Below are 13,738 nucleotides of genomic sequence, written 5' to 3'. Positions count from 1 at the left end.
TTGGTGGCAGGTGTATATGGCAATAATGATGTATTTGGTGTTTATTGCTTAAAATCAACTGCATAAGATCGCAGGATGACTTATATGAATTACTGTAACAGCAAAACTGAGATCTGAAAAACTATTTTGGAATTTTGTTTATAAGAAAAGACAAGACTGTTCTTCTCCTTTGATTTCAGACTGCTTTTTATCAAGAAAGTGGTTTTATAGGAAGATTAAGATTCTTTCAGAAAAATAGAAAGACGGGAAATAAATTTGTCATGTACTTTAAGAATACATGTTAACTATAATCACTTGACATACTTAAGATCAGCTGTAGCATTTTTGTGCGTTCATTTGGTTCTTGGCATTATCTTTGGAATGAATTGTCTTGTGTAGGGCGATTTGGTCAGAAACATACCTCCGTCCCGAAGACCAGTCTCAATTCCTGTTTTGTATGGATTGACAGTTTTTAGAGAAACTTTTGTATTTGATTGCAGTGTAACATGAGCATTCGTGATTTAGTCTTCCATGGAAACAGCTAACTGTTTACAAGTAATTCAGTCCTCTGTGAGTCTGACAAAGCAAACTTAATCCTAAATCTTTAAGTAGAAGTCTCAACTGATGGAATACTAGACTGGTAGGTTTTATGTTTACACAGTAGCTGCAGCAATTTTGGTCCAAACATTTGAGTTTAATATTCTGATCCCATGTATTAACTGACATTGTGTAGTTTCTTTGGAAGTGGCACTTAGCTGTACATACTCAGAAGAGGACAAATAACAGGGTTTTCTCTTCGGACGTACTGACTTTGCTCTTCAGTGCTAATGACAACAGTTTAGGGGGCCCCTAAATCCGCTTACTAGTTTTTCTAAAAAAGTGTGTAAATGTATATACATGCGTAAAAAATTAGTGCTTTTTAAATATAATGTGTGACACTTAGTGTTAGATCAAGCTGTACAAAAATGCAGTTTTTATAGGTCCAAAACAGTCAAATAGCAATAATTTTATGTGGTTCCAACTAATAAATATCCAGTACATTTTGTTAACGTGAACCGTCAAATCATAGTCAAAATAGTAGGTTTAAAAAAGACTATGTGGATAATTCTTTTTTTTTTTTTAATAAATCAAGGGGGGGTGACTTGCTCAAGATATTATATCCAGCTATGATAGAAGCACAGAGGCCAGATGGTCTGCCAGTGATGAATTACTTTAAATCTGGCTTGAGTTATTGTCAAAAGCTTGGGTTTTTTTTTAAACTTATTTTTTATTTTAACTTTTTTTTAACTTCTCTTATAGAAATAAAGACATAATCAGAAGCTATGCATTTGACCACGGGCCTAATGCTCATGGTACTTTTCATAGAAATGATCACAAATACCATTTTCACGTGATATCCTTACATAGCGTATAATACTTTAAATATACTCCTTAGAAAATAAGGAGGGTAATAGAGTAACAAGTTATATAAGTTTTACATAATTTGTTGTGATTTATAAAATTTGTAATAATTTCAGCCATATGTTGTTACCGAAACAAGTCAGAATGTGAGAACCAGTGTCAGTTACAGCCTTTGAGATGGACGCCTGTGAAATTTTCATAAGCATTTTTGTAGAAATTTAAGGTCCCTCATGTTTATACAAGAAACTGTCTTGCAACCTTTTTGTGGTCTTGTAACAAAAAAAAACAAACCCTGGTTCTTCTACGAACTAGTGTGAGTTTTAGAAAGTCTCTTTATTCATCAGTTTATTTGTAAAATGAAGATGTAAGATCCTTGTATTAGTTGGGCAATTAATGCTGTCTGCTTTAACGTATCTAGCGTTTCGATGACTTCACACAATTAAGGTTTATTTCTTGCTTCATGTGATGATTGAAGAATTCCAGTTCCTTCCATCTGGTGTCTTGGAGTCTTCCGCTGCATCCTTTTTACTTATTTGGTTGAGAGCAAAGAGCACCGGCAGGGAGGAGCTTGTTAAATGTTTGGTGCAGCGTATTCAAATCGCGTTCCATTGACAAAACCTAGTCATATGGTCTCAAGCTGTGGCTGCGGAGAGGTAGGAAGTGTCTGAGCACCCAGGAAGAGGAAGTGGGGCTGGTGAGCGTTGAGCACGTCCCTGCCACACTCCCATCTAGTGTTACAGTCCTCGATTCTGTAATCACAACCCAGATCTTTCTCCTGTCACGTGTTACATTTTGTACCTTTGATTACTCAGCATTTTCTTCAAAGAATTTTGGAAGAAATTTAGTTCAGAAGTCTTTGTAGTTTTAGTTTCTAAACTCTTTGGTGTTTGCTATTTTTAGGAGTCCCCCCCGCCCCCCAGATGGTTATGTCATGTTATTTTCTTCTGTAATTTCATTTGTGATTTAAACTTCTTTGATCTCATTATGCCTTGCTTATTTTCGAAGGATTAGAAATTCATTTATGGCAAAAATCTCTCAGGGCTTGTACAAGAAATACAGTAGAATACTGAACACAGGGCGACATCAGAGGCCCTGAGTCAAGTCCCTGTCCACCCATGTTCAGTCCGTTAGCCCACCCGCAGAGGGAGAACAGGCAGACCTTGTGCTATCTTTCAAAGGTCAGCACATGCAGGCTTGCAGACCAGTAGAGAAGCACATTCCAGTGGGGAGGCAAAGTTCTCCGCCTTCTGCCCACTCTAGATTAAACTTGGAGAGTCAGCAAAAGCCTTTCAGCTTTGATTTCAGCTGCCGTTTTCGAGTTGGCTCCCCTTTCCCCGCTTTCCTCCCTTTTCTTTCTGTGATACATTCTGTATAACCTTTTGTACCTGAGCACAAAACATGATTCCTCATGGTCCATCCTGTGTTAGTAAATCTGACGAGAATGTTCCAAGCCTAAGTATTAAGTGCCTTCTTTTCTTAAAATAATTACCTCAAAATACTGTCACAGTTCAGTTTGCATTGTATTTGAATCAGTATTTTCTTGTGTAGTTCGCCTCTAGTACCCCCTCCCCCCTACCCCGCTACTTTTAATTACCCATTTTTCTTGCTGGCGGAAAAATATATGCCATCTGTACCACATATATAAGGTCATCAGCTGTTTGTGGAAAGGTTAGTTTTGGACAGAACTGTTTCTAGATCTAACGCATTACCATCATCTTGGGGTTTTTCATTTCTCTTATAGGTTAATTGTATTATTACTTGGGTACTGGGGTTTTCCCTAGGATGCTGTGTTCATGTGTCATTTTCCTGGAGTCTGCGCTGAAAGTTTGTTTTCAGAAAAGGTGTCTGGAAAATAAACTTCGAATTTATTACTTTGGTCCTCGCTTGATAAATGGATTGGGTATAAAACTCTAAGTTCAGAATTTCAGTTTTAAAAGGAATCGCTCCATGGCTTTCTAGCATTCGGCGTTGCTGTTAGAAATGAGAAGACCATCCGTTTCTTACAGCGTGTGTAGGAACTGCGTGGGGCATTTTCCTTTCGTTTTCCTTTGTTTGCCTCTCCTGTCCCTGTGTCCGCTCCCTCCATCAGCCCTGTGTCCCCGCCGCCCCTTGCCGTGATGTTACATGTACCCTTTTGTATGAAAATATATATGCAGAATTTAAAGAATAGAAAAAAGATAAATATCCATGAGTCCACCACTCAGCATACAAATTTGGACTTTGCTAAGAACCCTTGTTTGTCCCTTTCCTATTGAATTTCCCCCCCAGAGTGTATCACTGTCTGAATTTTGTGCCTTTCCTCGTGTTTAATAGTTTGAGTATAAATGTATGTCTCCTTTAACACTATGTTCTTGAAATTCGTCCACGTCGATGTGTATATGTGTAGTTAATTCATTTTCAATGCTGTATTGATTTCATTACATTAATATAAAATATTCTTGGTTGATGTGCATTTGGGTTGTTTTTAGATTCTTGTTATTATGAATAATGCTGCTCTTGACATTCTTGTACATGGATGCGAGAGTTTATCTAAGGTACTTAGAAATGGAAAGCCTGGGTCTAAAGATACGTACGAATTCTACCTTACAAATAATGACATACTGTCGTCTAAAATGATCGTATCGATTTATAGCCGTGCACGAGCAGTCCAGTTGCTTATTCTTCCTAACACTTGTCTGTCTTTCATTTTAGCAATTCTGGCTGGTATTTATTGGATCTCGATGCAGTTTTAATTTTTCTTTCCCTAATGATTAGTAAAATTGAGCACTTTGCATATGCTTATTGGCTCTTTGGATGGTCTCCTATAAGAGGTGGCTGTTTTGGTTTGTAGGAGTTCTTTTATATCCCACATACGAGTTCTTTCTTCTATGTCAACTTCATGGTTTGCTTTTTTTTCTTCAATGGTATATTTGGATGGACATAAATTCTTACCTTTCATGTAGTCCAGTTTATCATTTTTAACCCTTTATGATTAGTGACATGTGTGACATGTTTAAGAAGTCTTTGTCTATCCACGATCATGAAGATATTCTCCAGATTGTCTTCTAGAAGCTTTATTGTTTTATTTTTCACATTTAGGCCTGCCATTCACCTGGAATTGATTACAGTGTGAAGTAGAGCTCGAGATATATTTCCTCCAATAACCGGATACCCAGTTGACACAGCGCCATTTATTGAAAAGACAGTTCTTTCTCTCCTGTTCTGCAGTGTCACATCTGTCATAAATTAAATATCCATATGTAGTGGTTCTGTGTGTGTGTGTGTGTGTGTATACATATATATATTTTTTGCTCATTCTATTTTGTTTGATATTTAGACACTTACACCATCTAGTGTGGCCCTTCTGTAGTAGATCTGCTGGTGGCCCGTCTGGATCCCCTTTACCAGCCAGTGCACATCCCCGCTTTCGTAACCCCCACGCTGCTGTGAGTGTTTCCTGTCAAGGGCAGCAGCAGATAGGAGCCACCTCCCCCAGGGATGCCTGGGAAGTAACTTCTCCCCTACACATGGTCCTTAGCCAATGACTGCCCGAGGAGGGTCACAAAAACCTGGCCCGCAGACCTCATGGTGGCACTGACTTCGCAGTGTGGCCGTGCTTCATAGGTTCCCTGAGAGGAGGTGGTGGCTTGATCTCAGCCACAACCACGGTTTTGCTTCCCTTCCCTTTTCAAGGTTTCTCCTGAGGGCACTCACTCGGCAGATCAGTAGATCACCCGTGTAAGAATCCCTGTCTCAGGCTCTGCTTCCGGTGAACTGGATGGAAAACACCTGCTCGCCTGACAAGGGAGAACTCGATCTCTTTCTAGTGTTAAGTTTTACAAATCTTGTTTTGTTTCATTTCAGAGAACTTATCTCTAATTATTAGGTAGGTCGGTGATGGATTCAGTAGCTCTCAATCGTGGGTGCCGTTCAGAATCAGCTCTTAAACTGAAATGACCCAATTCTGTTTCCAAATGATTCGGTTCCAGTGGCTTTTCACATTTAACGTAGAGTAGACATTTACCTCTCTTTCAGGTACAATGTTCAAAGTTATGTTAATAATTACTTGGAAGATTCCTTTGACTTTTCATTTTGCTTGTTCAGTTTTCACTTAATAGTATTTTTACTTCTAGGCTTTTTTTCCCCTTCTCCATTTGAAAGCATCTGTCTGGTACTTTTATGTTAAAGGTAAGGCATTTATCGCCACTAAGGTCATTCTACAAAATGCCTACTAAGACTGCTGTAGAGGTCGCGCCTTCCTCTTTCCTGCTCATAAGAGCTGAGCTGTTGTACCCAGTGCTGATTCTGTCCTAGGACCAACAGTGGAAGACCCAGAGAGTCCTCGTAGCTGGGTAAATGTCAACCCCAGCAAGAGAAGGCTGGTGTCATGATATAAAACAGCACAGCCAGCAGGATGCATGTGCATTTAATGAGTACCTATGAGATATCACTGTTATACTAGGTGCCCAGGATAAAAGGTAAAAAAGAATATGTCCTTGTCATTTGGGAACTCAGAGTCCAAGGGGGGCTCTGGAAGAGACACATTGTAAATGAATAATTCTAGAATTATGAGCACACAAGTCTATCTCAGTTCTAGCTTCCATTTTCCTTTACTTTCACTGATATGCAATAAAATAGGGTATACTGTGGCCCTGAACTTTAGAGAGAGACGCATTTTACTTGATTTGTGTTTTCTTAAATAATACAGTTCTCAAAAGCTAAGAGTCGATCAAGCGTGAATACTCTTCCCTTCATCTGTTTTCTCCAGCACTACATAATCTTAACATAACATACTTTGTTACTCCTGGACAGACATGTGAGTCACTGCTATAGAGACTAAACATTTGAATAATTATAAGTTTTAATATTTATACAGTGATGTTTATACAGTGCTAGCTGATCTCTGGAATAAAAACCAATTTGTTTCTGCTGCATTGCATCATGTTGTTATGCTTTACTAAAAGCAGGGAGCTATTTTTATTGCTCTGCCTAATAATGATAAGATGACCAGCATGGGGAGCTGGCTTGGATGACTACTCCCTGTTGGCTTTCTCTCCATGATTGCTCTGGTGTAAGGCATGTTTGGAAAGTAGAAGAAATGAGGTGAATGTTCTTAATTAGTGATGACCCTTCAAGCCTTGAATCTACTCTTTTTCCATTTCCGAAGAGTTTTTGTAGTTTCGGCATCTCTGATTCATTTCAGAGTAGATATGCTTTTTATTAATTAACTTCCATCGTAATGTTTTAAAACCGGTCGTTTTGTTGGCTTTTGTCGTTTTGGCTCATCGTCTGTGTAAAGTAATAAATATAGTAAGAGAAGATATACATATTTTAGACATGGCCCTTGACCTTTGAGACCTAGTAGTTTACAGGAGCTGCCGGTATATGCAGCTGACGACAGCACAGATTAGCCTGTACTAGTAGAAGTACTGATGATATGTTGGTTCTGAATGGCACCAGGAGAGCAGATTCTAAAAGGAATCAGGAAAGGTGATAGGGTGTGGGCCTTGATTTTGAGACTTCGACAAGGAGTGAGTGAAGAGAATTTCACTTGTGGAGAGTGACATCAGCAAGGTATTGGGGAGGAAACGTCCTTCTCCCCTCAAGGTTCTTCCGGCTGTTCTAATCAAGTAGACATGAGTCTGATTAACACGAGAATATGGCCAGATTACACACATATATATGGGAACCCCACATATGTGAGAGCGTCAGAGACAGGGAAAACGGATGCATGAGACACTCAGCTGGGGACGAGGTTCGGCCCCTTGGGGCTTCAGAAGGTCACTGCAGGGACAGCACACGCACTCACACACGCACACGCGCACACACGCACACGCGCACACACGCACACGCGCACACACATACGTTCAGTGATTAGTGGTTTGCCCTGCCACAGCAGGGGTCAGGCTCCTAATTTAAATTCTTCTAGATAGTTAAGGAGGGGAGCAGAAGTTTGCCTTGAGCCCATAGGATTTTGGTTGATTTTAGCTCACAATAATCTGCATACTGAGGCACATCCTGGGGTGGCTTGATCTGAGCCCCTGCAAAGGGTATACAGCGATAATGTCAGTGATATGCTTTTAAAATGGCAGCTGGTCCCATAAGACTAAAATATAAGGAGGTCCTACATGGAAAGCTGCCGATGGTTGTGGTAGGTGACAGGATTGTGTGGCCTTGGTATCACACTAAGGAGTTTTGTTTTTTTTAAAATAGGTATTGGGGTCCTTTTAAATCAACTGGACTATTTTCTTGGTGTTAGAACTCTTCCCAATTGCCTTCATCCTTTAAGAAGATAAGTCAGGGCAAAAAAAAAAAATCAATTTTGAAGTTTAGTGATGTTGTGTCAGATAAAGGCAGAAACTATACAATTCTAAGATTTTGCCAGTTTCGTCACGCCCTGCTTCTGTTTCTGGTGTTCCCTGGCCCTCCCCTTAGGCTGCTCCTCAGTCCCCGCTTCATTTATGAGTGTCTTGTTTACTCTGGTTCCCTTTTCTTTGTCATCTCTTAAACTGAGGGAGTTGGGTTCTAGGTGATTTGAACTGGCGATTTTAAAGGAGCGTCAGAGATGTTAAGTAGTTAGAAATAATTTTTGGATTGGGGTAAGGAAACTGAATTTTTTTTGTCTTACTTAGACTGAGGAAGAATACATGGGATGAATAGTAAAGTTTTAAAAAAGTACTTTCTCTTTTTCAAAATTTGGTGGCATTAGGTATTATCGAGAATCATCTTAAAATTCACTCTCAGTTTACACTGAGCTAAAATCGAAGATTCACTCTTCAGGACGGCCGTGGCAGAAAATGCGAGTGCTGTGTCACTGTCGGCTTTGGTTTTGGCCCACGTCACCAGACTTCAGCAGACGTGCTGTCTGTATCACATGGCTGGCAGTGGGAGGTATCTAGTGTGGATTATTCTTCTTGGGGAAATAGATTTAAATTCTCTTGGACATAAATGTGACAGGCAGGTGCCTGTGTAGAGTTATAAAGAGTATTCAGTCAGGACTGAACACAAGCTGCCTGGATGGTTCTCGTAAGTAAGCCAGCTAGGCTTTCAGCCCGCTGTGAGTGTTCGTGTGTGTGTGTGTGTGTGTGTGTGTATGTGTATGTGTGTGCCTGTGCATGCAGCGTTTGCATATTGAGAGAACAGGTCTCCCTAAAATAGCAGTGGGAAAGGAACTTTGTCTAGGGGACGACGTGGAGGTAAAATGTGTCAGCTGGGTGATGGCCTCAGCTATTCTCGTTAATCAAGGGCTCTGTCCTGTTACTTATCCTGTGACGAACAGGACAAATGGTGGGTAGGAACAGAACCCTGCCGAGCCTGGAAATTCCATCAGTCTGTAATAGTACAGCTGTTGTCCTTGAAGTGTGGAGGGAGACACCTGGGGGTGGGAGTTAATATATTCCTCAGGGGCTTTGGAGGTTATTGCTCTGCATAGTCAAGATATTGCTGAATTGTCCGTTGCCATTTGCCTGTCTGGTTCTGGGGAGGAGCAGGAGAAATTCAGAGCAGCCTGGGGAATCGCATGTGCCTGCGAGCCGTATAACATGGTAGCTGGTTCCCCTGGAGGGCCGTAGTAAAGATTTGGTTTATTTCGCATGAAATACCATTTTGATTGGAAGTATAAATCAAGGTTTTCTAGTTAAAAAAATCGAAAGCAGAGCACAGCCACCAGACAAACAAGGTTCAGCTTGATGTGTGCAATAGGCCTCAGAAAGAAATTAAGCAAATCTGAGGAATGAAGTCCTCATTTAGTACCTGCAAGCTTGCTAGGCAGACAAGAAAAGTCTCATGTTGAATATGAAATCTTTATGATGCAGGCTACCCCTCTAAGCATGTCAGATCCTAAACGGTCTTTGGGCCTGGCTGAGATGTTGGTTTTATCCAAGCCTGAGAAGCAAGCCCTGCATTTTGGCCACAGCGTGGCCAAATGTTCTGCTGCAGCGGCTTGGCGTTGGCCTTGGAATTCTGTCTTTTAAATCAGTCTTGCAAAAAGAAGCATAGAAGACAGTATTAGCCCACATATCTTACAGTTCTATGTCTTGTTTGTAACGCACCCCTCTACCCGCCGCCCCGAAAAAACCAGGATATAATATTTATCACAGAGAAAAATTTAAGTGAGCATTATGATCGGTCTCCTACCTTTAAGAATCGTTAGTAAACATTTCATTATTAAATTGGTTATTTGGAACTCAGAATGCATTTCCCTTAGATAACAGTGTTATCAAATGACCATTTTGTTTCTAAACTAGTCCTGGTAATTGAGAAGAGAGTTTCTACCTTTCTTCCAAAAGTGTCAGGAGGTCGCATTTTGAAAGATGTCAAGCTTGCCCTTGGCGTTGTGATAGACCTCCTTTTCTGTTCCCTCCTGGGCTGCTCGTCCCAAATACCCTCTCCCAACTTGATACCTTACCCGAATGGGCCTAGTTCCCCGAAATGTTCCATGTTGCTAAATCACTTTTCTCCTTTTTCATACAACAGCCCAAAACTCAGAAACTTTCAGTGGAATTTGTCTCTGGGGTTAGGAAGAAAGCTACTCGATAAGAAATAAATTCACACTGAGGCGGTCCTAGGGGGTGTATGCAACCCCTACCCCCTTTTAAATTGTGAAATAGGATTCTCTACTTTTTAGAAAAGAACGCTGGCTATTGCAAATGAATTTTGGTAGAAGTTTGGCTCACGCGACAGTAAAATAAAGATATGACCGTGATTACGAACAGTGACTGAGTGTGTTGAGTGAAATTAGGCTTCTGTTCTCCCTTCTCATGAGTTACTTTCTTCCATTTTAGCTGCCAAGCAGCGTGTCGGGGATGGGAATAGGTGGATGGGGGAGGCAGAGGCGGCAGCGGGCCATTTGCGAACTAAGTGGCTGATTCTCCTCAGACAGAATGAGCACAGCTCCTGAGTGGCTGTGGATAAGACTGACCTGAAAATTTCAAGAGGACTTCTGGGAGCTCAAAAAGTCGCCCAGGCTTCTGTGTATTTAAATTAGGTACGAACACTATTGAATCTCCGTAGACCCAGAAAATATTTTTAGTTCCGTAATTAACTCCAGAGTTTGCGATCTCAGGTAAACCATACAACAGAGGGAGCGCTTGTGACCTCATCATGTATTCTTGTTTACTCTGTGAGCAGCCAGCTATTAATAGAGGGTAGTCAGGAGTCCAGAATTCTGTTCTGTGCTTCATCGTCATGTCATGTCACGTCGGTTCCGCTTGCCTTGGTGTGGCTGTTCTCAAACCCTTCTTACCAGGCAGCTCCACTGCAGGCATGCTGTGATCAGATATCGGGCGCTAGGCTCAAACCCTGTGTTCTCTTGGTGCCTGGTTAAATAATATGGGCTTATTTTCTGGCAGAGCGGTGTCGAGACTCCTTCGGTGTTAGCCAGAACGGGGTGGAGTTTCTTAAACTGCAGTCAGATTTGCTCAAACAGGGCTGTGCATGGCGAGTTTTTTAGTTTCTCCCTCTGCCAAAAGGCTTTTCATAAACCTGAACCCAGTTATAATTGAGAGGGCTTGATAGATAAAGTAGTTCACTAATTCACTACTGTGAATTTATATTCACATCGAGGATCTATACGAAGTTTGTTTGTTTATTTCTAACGTAAGTGATGAAACTGAATCGCAAGTAGCCTGCAGAGTAATCAAGCCCAAGAATCATTTTGACATACCATTCTCATTTTACAGATTAGGGAACTCAAGCCTGGAGGATGACTCGCTCAGAGCTCCAGCTGAGAGATTAAACTAGTGCTTCAGCGAAGCATAGAAACTTCTATACCCAGCTTTCTTTTCTTGCTTCCTATTAACGAGTCCATTTAAAATTAACTTACTTTATCTGTATGAGTAAAAGATGAATAGTATAAATAGCGGGAGAAGTTTTTTTAACAGTAGATAGTTTCATTCACGAGGGTTCATTTTTGTATCCTCTGGAGTATCCAGATTGGAGAATAACACTGTGTCCTGTCCTTTTGTTCATAAACTACATAGCTAAACATTATAAGGCATAAATGACTATTAAGTGACCTTAAATGAGTCTGTCAGTGCGGGAAGCAATTTATTCATGAACGTATTAAAATGAATTCTAGAACACTTGCACAACCAGTTAAACAAATGTGTAGAACAGTTAAGGAATTTATCATACATGTTTTAGAATAGACTCTCTAATTGGGTAATCTCTTTAATTAATTGAAAACCGGGGCCTTCTAGTTAAAACGCCAGTGCTTTCACTTACAACACAACACTAGCGTTGCTCTTACAGGGTCATTTTTGTAAGGAGATACTGTGTGTGTGTGTGTGTGTGTGTTTAAATCATACTTCTGTTTATATGCCGTGACAAAAGAATAGCTAAATTGTGTTGAGCGCAGACCCGGCCGTTTGGCTAGATCCACACAGAACCAAGTGACCTTCCCATTTTCCAACGAATTTTTTTATCAATTTTACCTTCTTTGGATGACTTAAACTGCTTTTCATATTTCACGAGTAACACTTCAGCTCAGGAAGTGGTTTGGGAGGTGGCGGTGGGGGAGAGAGAAAGATTACAGTGGATAAAAAGCTGCCCTTTGAGAATCTGCTCTCAGATAAATTACTGGATTTTCTGTATTTTCACCTGTGTCCTAAATTAGAAAGAAATTGAGTAGATTGCATAAAATAAGTGTCAGAATTATATGTTTCCGGGAAAAATAAATCTATTGGGCTCTTATGTTGTTAAGGATGGTACAGATGTCCTTTCGAATGCTCTGATTATGAAGCTTTAACGATAGACAGCCGTTATTGCATGTAGTTTATAGCTTTCATAGGCTAACAGGTAATAATGGTTATAGATAGAAAAGGGAAAAGCAATTACTTTTTTATGGAACCCTTTGACATTAGAATTTATCAGGCTTTTAAAAAGTTCTTTAATGAGTCATTTTCCCTGGCAGGACATGGAGTGACAGTATTACTTTATATGAAGAGTAGCCTGGGTGGTGTGTAGAGTAGGGCTTCCCACCCATACTCATGTGTTATAAATGGGTCATAGGTATGCCACTTAGTACCGATGGCTGCAGTGGGGACTTTTAAGCGACCATTCAGATATTCGTAACAGTAGAAATAATACTTGAACTCCAAATTGTACAGTTCCCACAGGAAAGCTGGGCACAGGGTGGGCTGGAGATGGGAACAGTTCTAGACAGGGCCATAGACTCTCAATGTTCTCAGCCAAAGCAGACTGTAAGAATCGAAAGCTGCTCAGTTTGTTTTCTGCAATTGTTGACTCTGGGGCCTTGAACTGACGGATCTTGACGATTTTGTCCACTTTTATACTTTTTCTTTTTTGTGGATAGGATTTACCAACTTCATGATGCTGTAACTAAAATCCCTCAATGCGTGTTTTTTTTTTTTTTTAGTTAATTGGCTCTTGTCACTATTTTTCTTCTAATGACTGACTAAATTATGTTTAACTTTATTGTTATAGTTATTGGATGTTGCTGAATAGGATTATTTTGTTCATTTTTTCCAATAATCCTTTTTAATTAATTAAAAAATTTCCGCCCTAAGGGCAAAAAATAACCCAAAGGGGAATTTTGAAAAGCCTTTTTTTTAAAAAACTAATTGGTAAGGGAAAATTAAAAAAAGCAATTCCAAAAAAAAAGACCATAGTCTGTTCATTAAAGGGCATCGTAAGCTTCACAACCTCAGAAACTCGATTTTTCAAAATTTTGTATGTATTAACACTTAATTGAATTCAGTGAATCGACATGTCATGGCTTCCTGTTTTTCTTACCACTTGCTTAAACCCGTGTATTTTATAGTGGATGTCTAAGAAAGACTAAATTAGACAATTTAAGTTTTTCTTTTGAAAGACGGATTTTATACTAAGCTTTAAAAACCTACGGCGCATTTAGTTTTTACAGTTGTGCCTTTTCCCATCATAATGGGCTACTTGCATAAGACAAACACTAATACAATTGTGGAATCAAAAATATAACTTTCCTCCCATCTTCTGAGTTCTTTTAGCTGAGCGAATAAGTTAACATGAGACAATCAGATTAATAGGAGAAAATGTCCAAAATTTATCATTATGTACAGGCGGGGGTGTCATACGAATATGAGACCCGAAGACAGACGCATTGGGCATTTGAGGTTTATGTGCCAATCTGGACAAAGGAGAGCGAAGCAGGAGTCGGAGATTTCAGAGGAAAGTAGGCGACTCACAGGTAGACGAGAAAGAGCAAACATGTGGTGAACAAATTCTTGCCGTGTCATCCGGACACAGTGGGACACAGAAGAAGTTCAGTAACGAGGCTTCCCTAGATTGCTCCCTGTCTGCCTCGTCTAGTTTATGTTATGATGCTGAGCAAGTTTTTCTCTCTGAATTCCTTTAGGCAGGTAATGGCGGGGAGGATCAG

At 40.2% G+C, this 13,738-nt stretch overlaps 1 protein-coding gene across 2 annotated transcripts in view; it reads left to right on the top strand.

Moving 5' to 3' along the window:
• The window catches only part of LOC105302353 (microtubule-associated protein 4), a 153,678-nt gene that overhangs the window by 30,669 nt on the left and 109,271 nt on the right, over positions 1-13,738 (top strand). The gene's annotated exons all lie outside the window — the stretch shown is intronic.

Source organism: Pteropus vampyrus, unplaced genomic scaffold (assembly GCF_000151845.1).
Source record: "Pteropus vampyrus isolate Shadow unplaced genomic scaffold, Pvam_2.0 Scaffold271, whole genome shotgun sequence".
Lineage (NCBI taxonomy): Eukaryota > Metazoa > Chordata > Mammalia > Chiroptera > Pteropodidae > Pteropus > Pteropus vampyrus.
The sequence above is the reverse complement of the archived record's forward strand: the minus strand, read 5'-3'. Positions and strand labels throughout refer to the sequence as shown.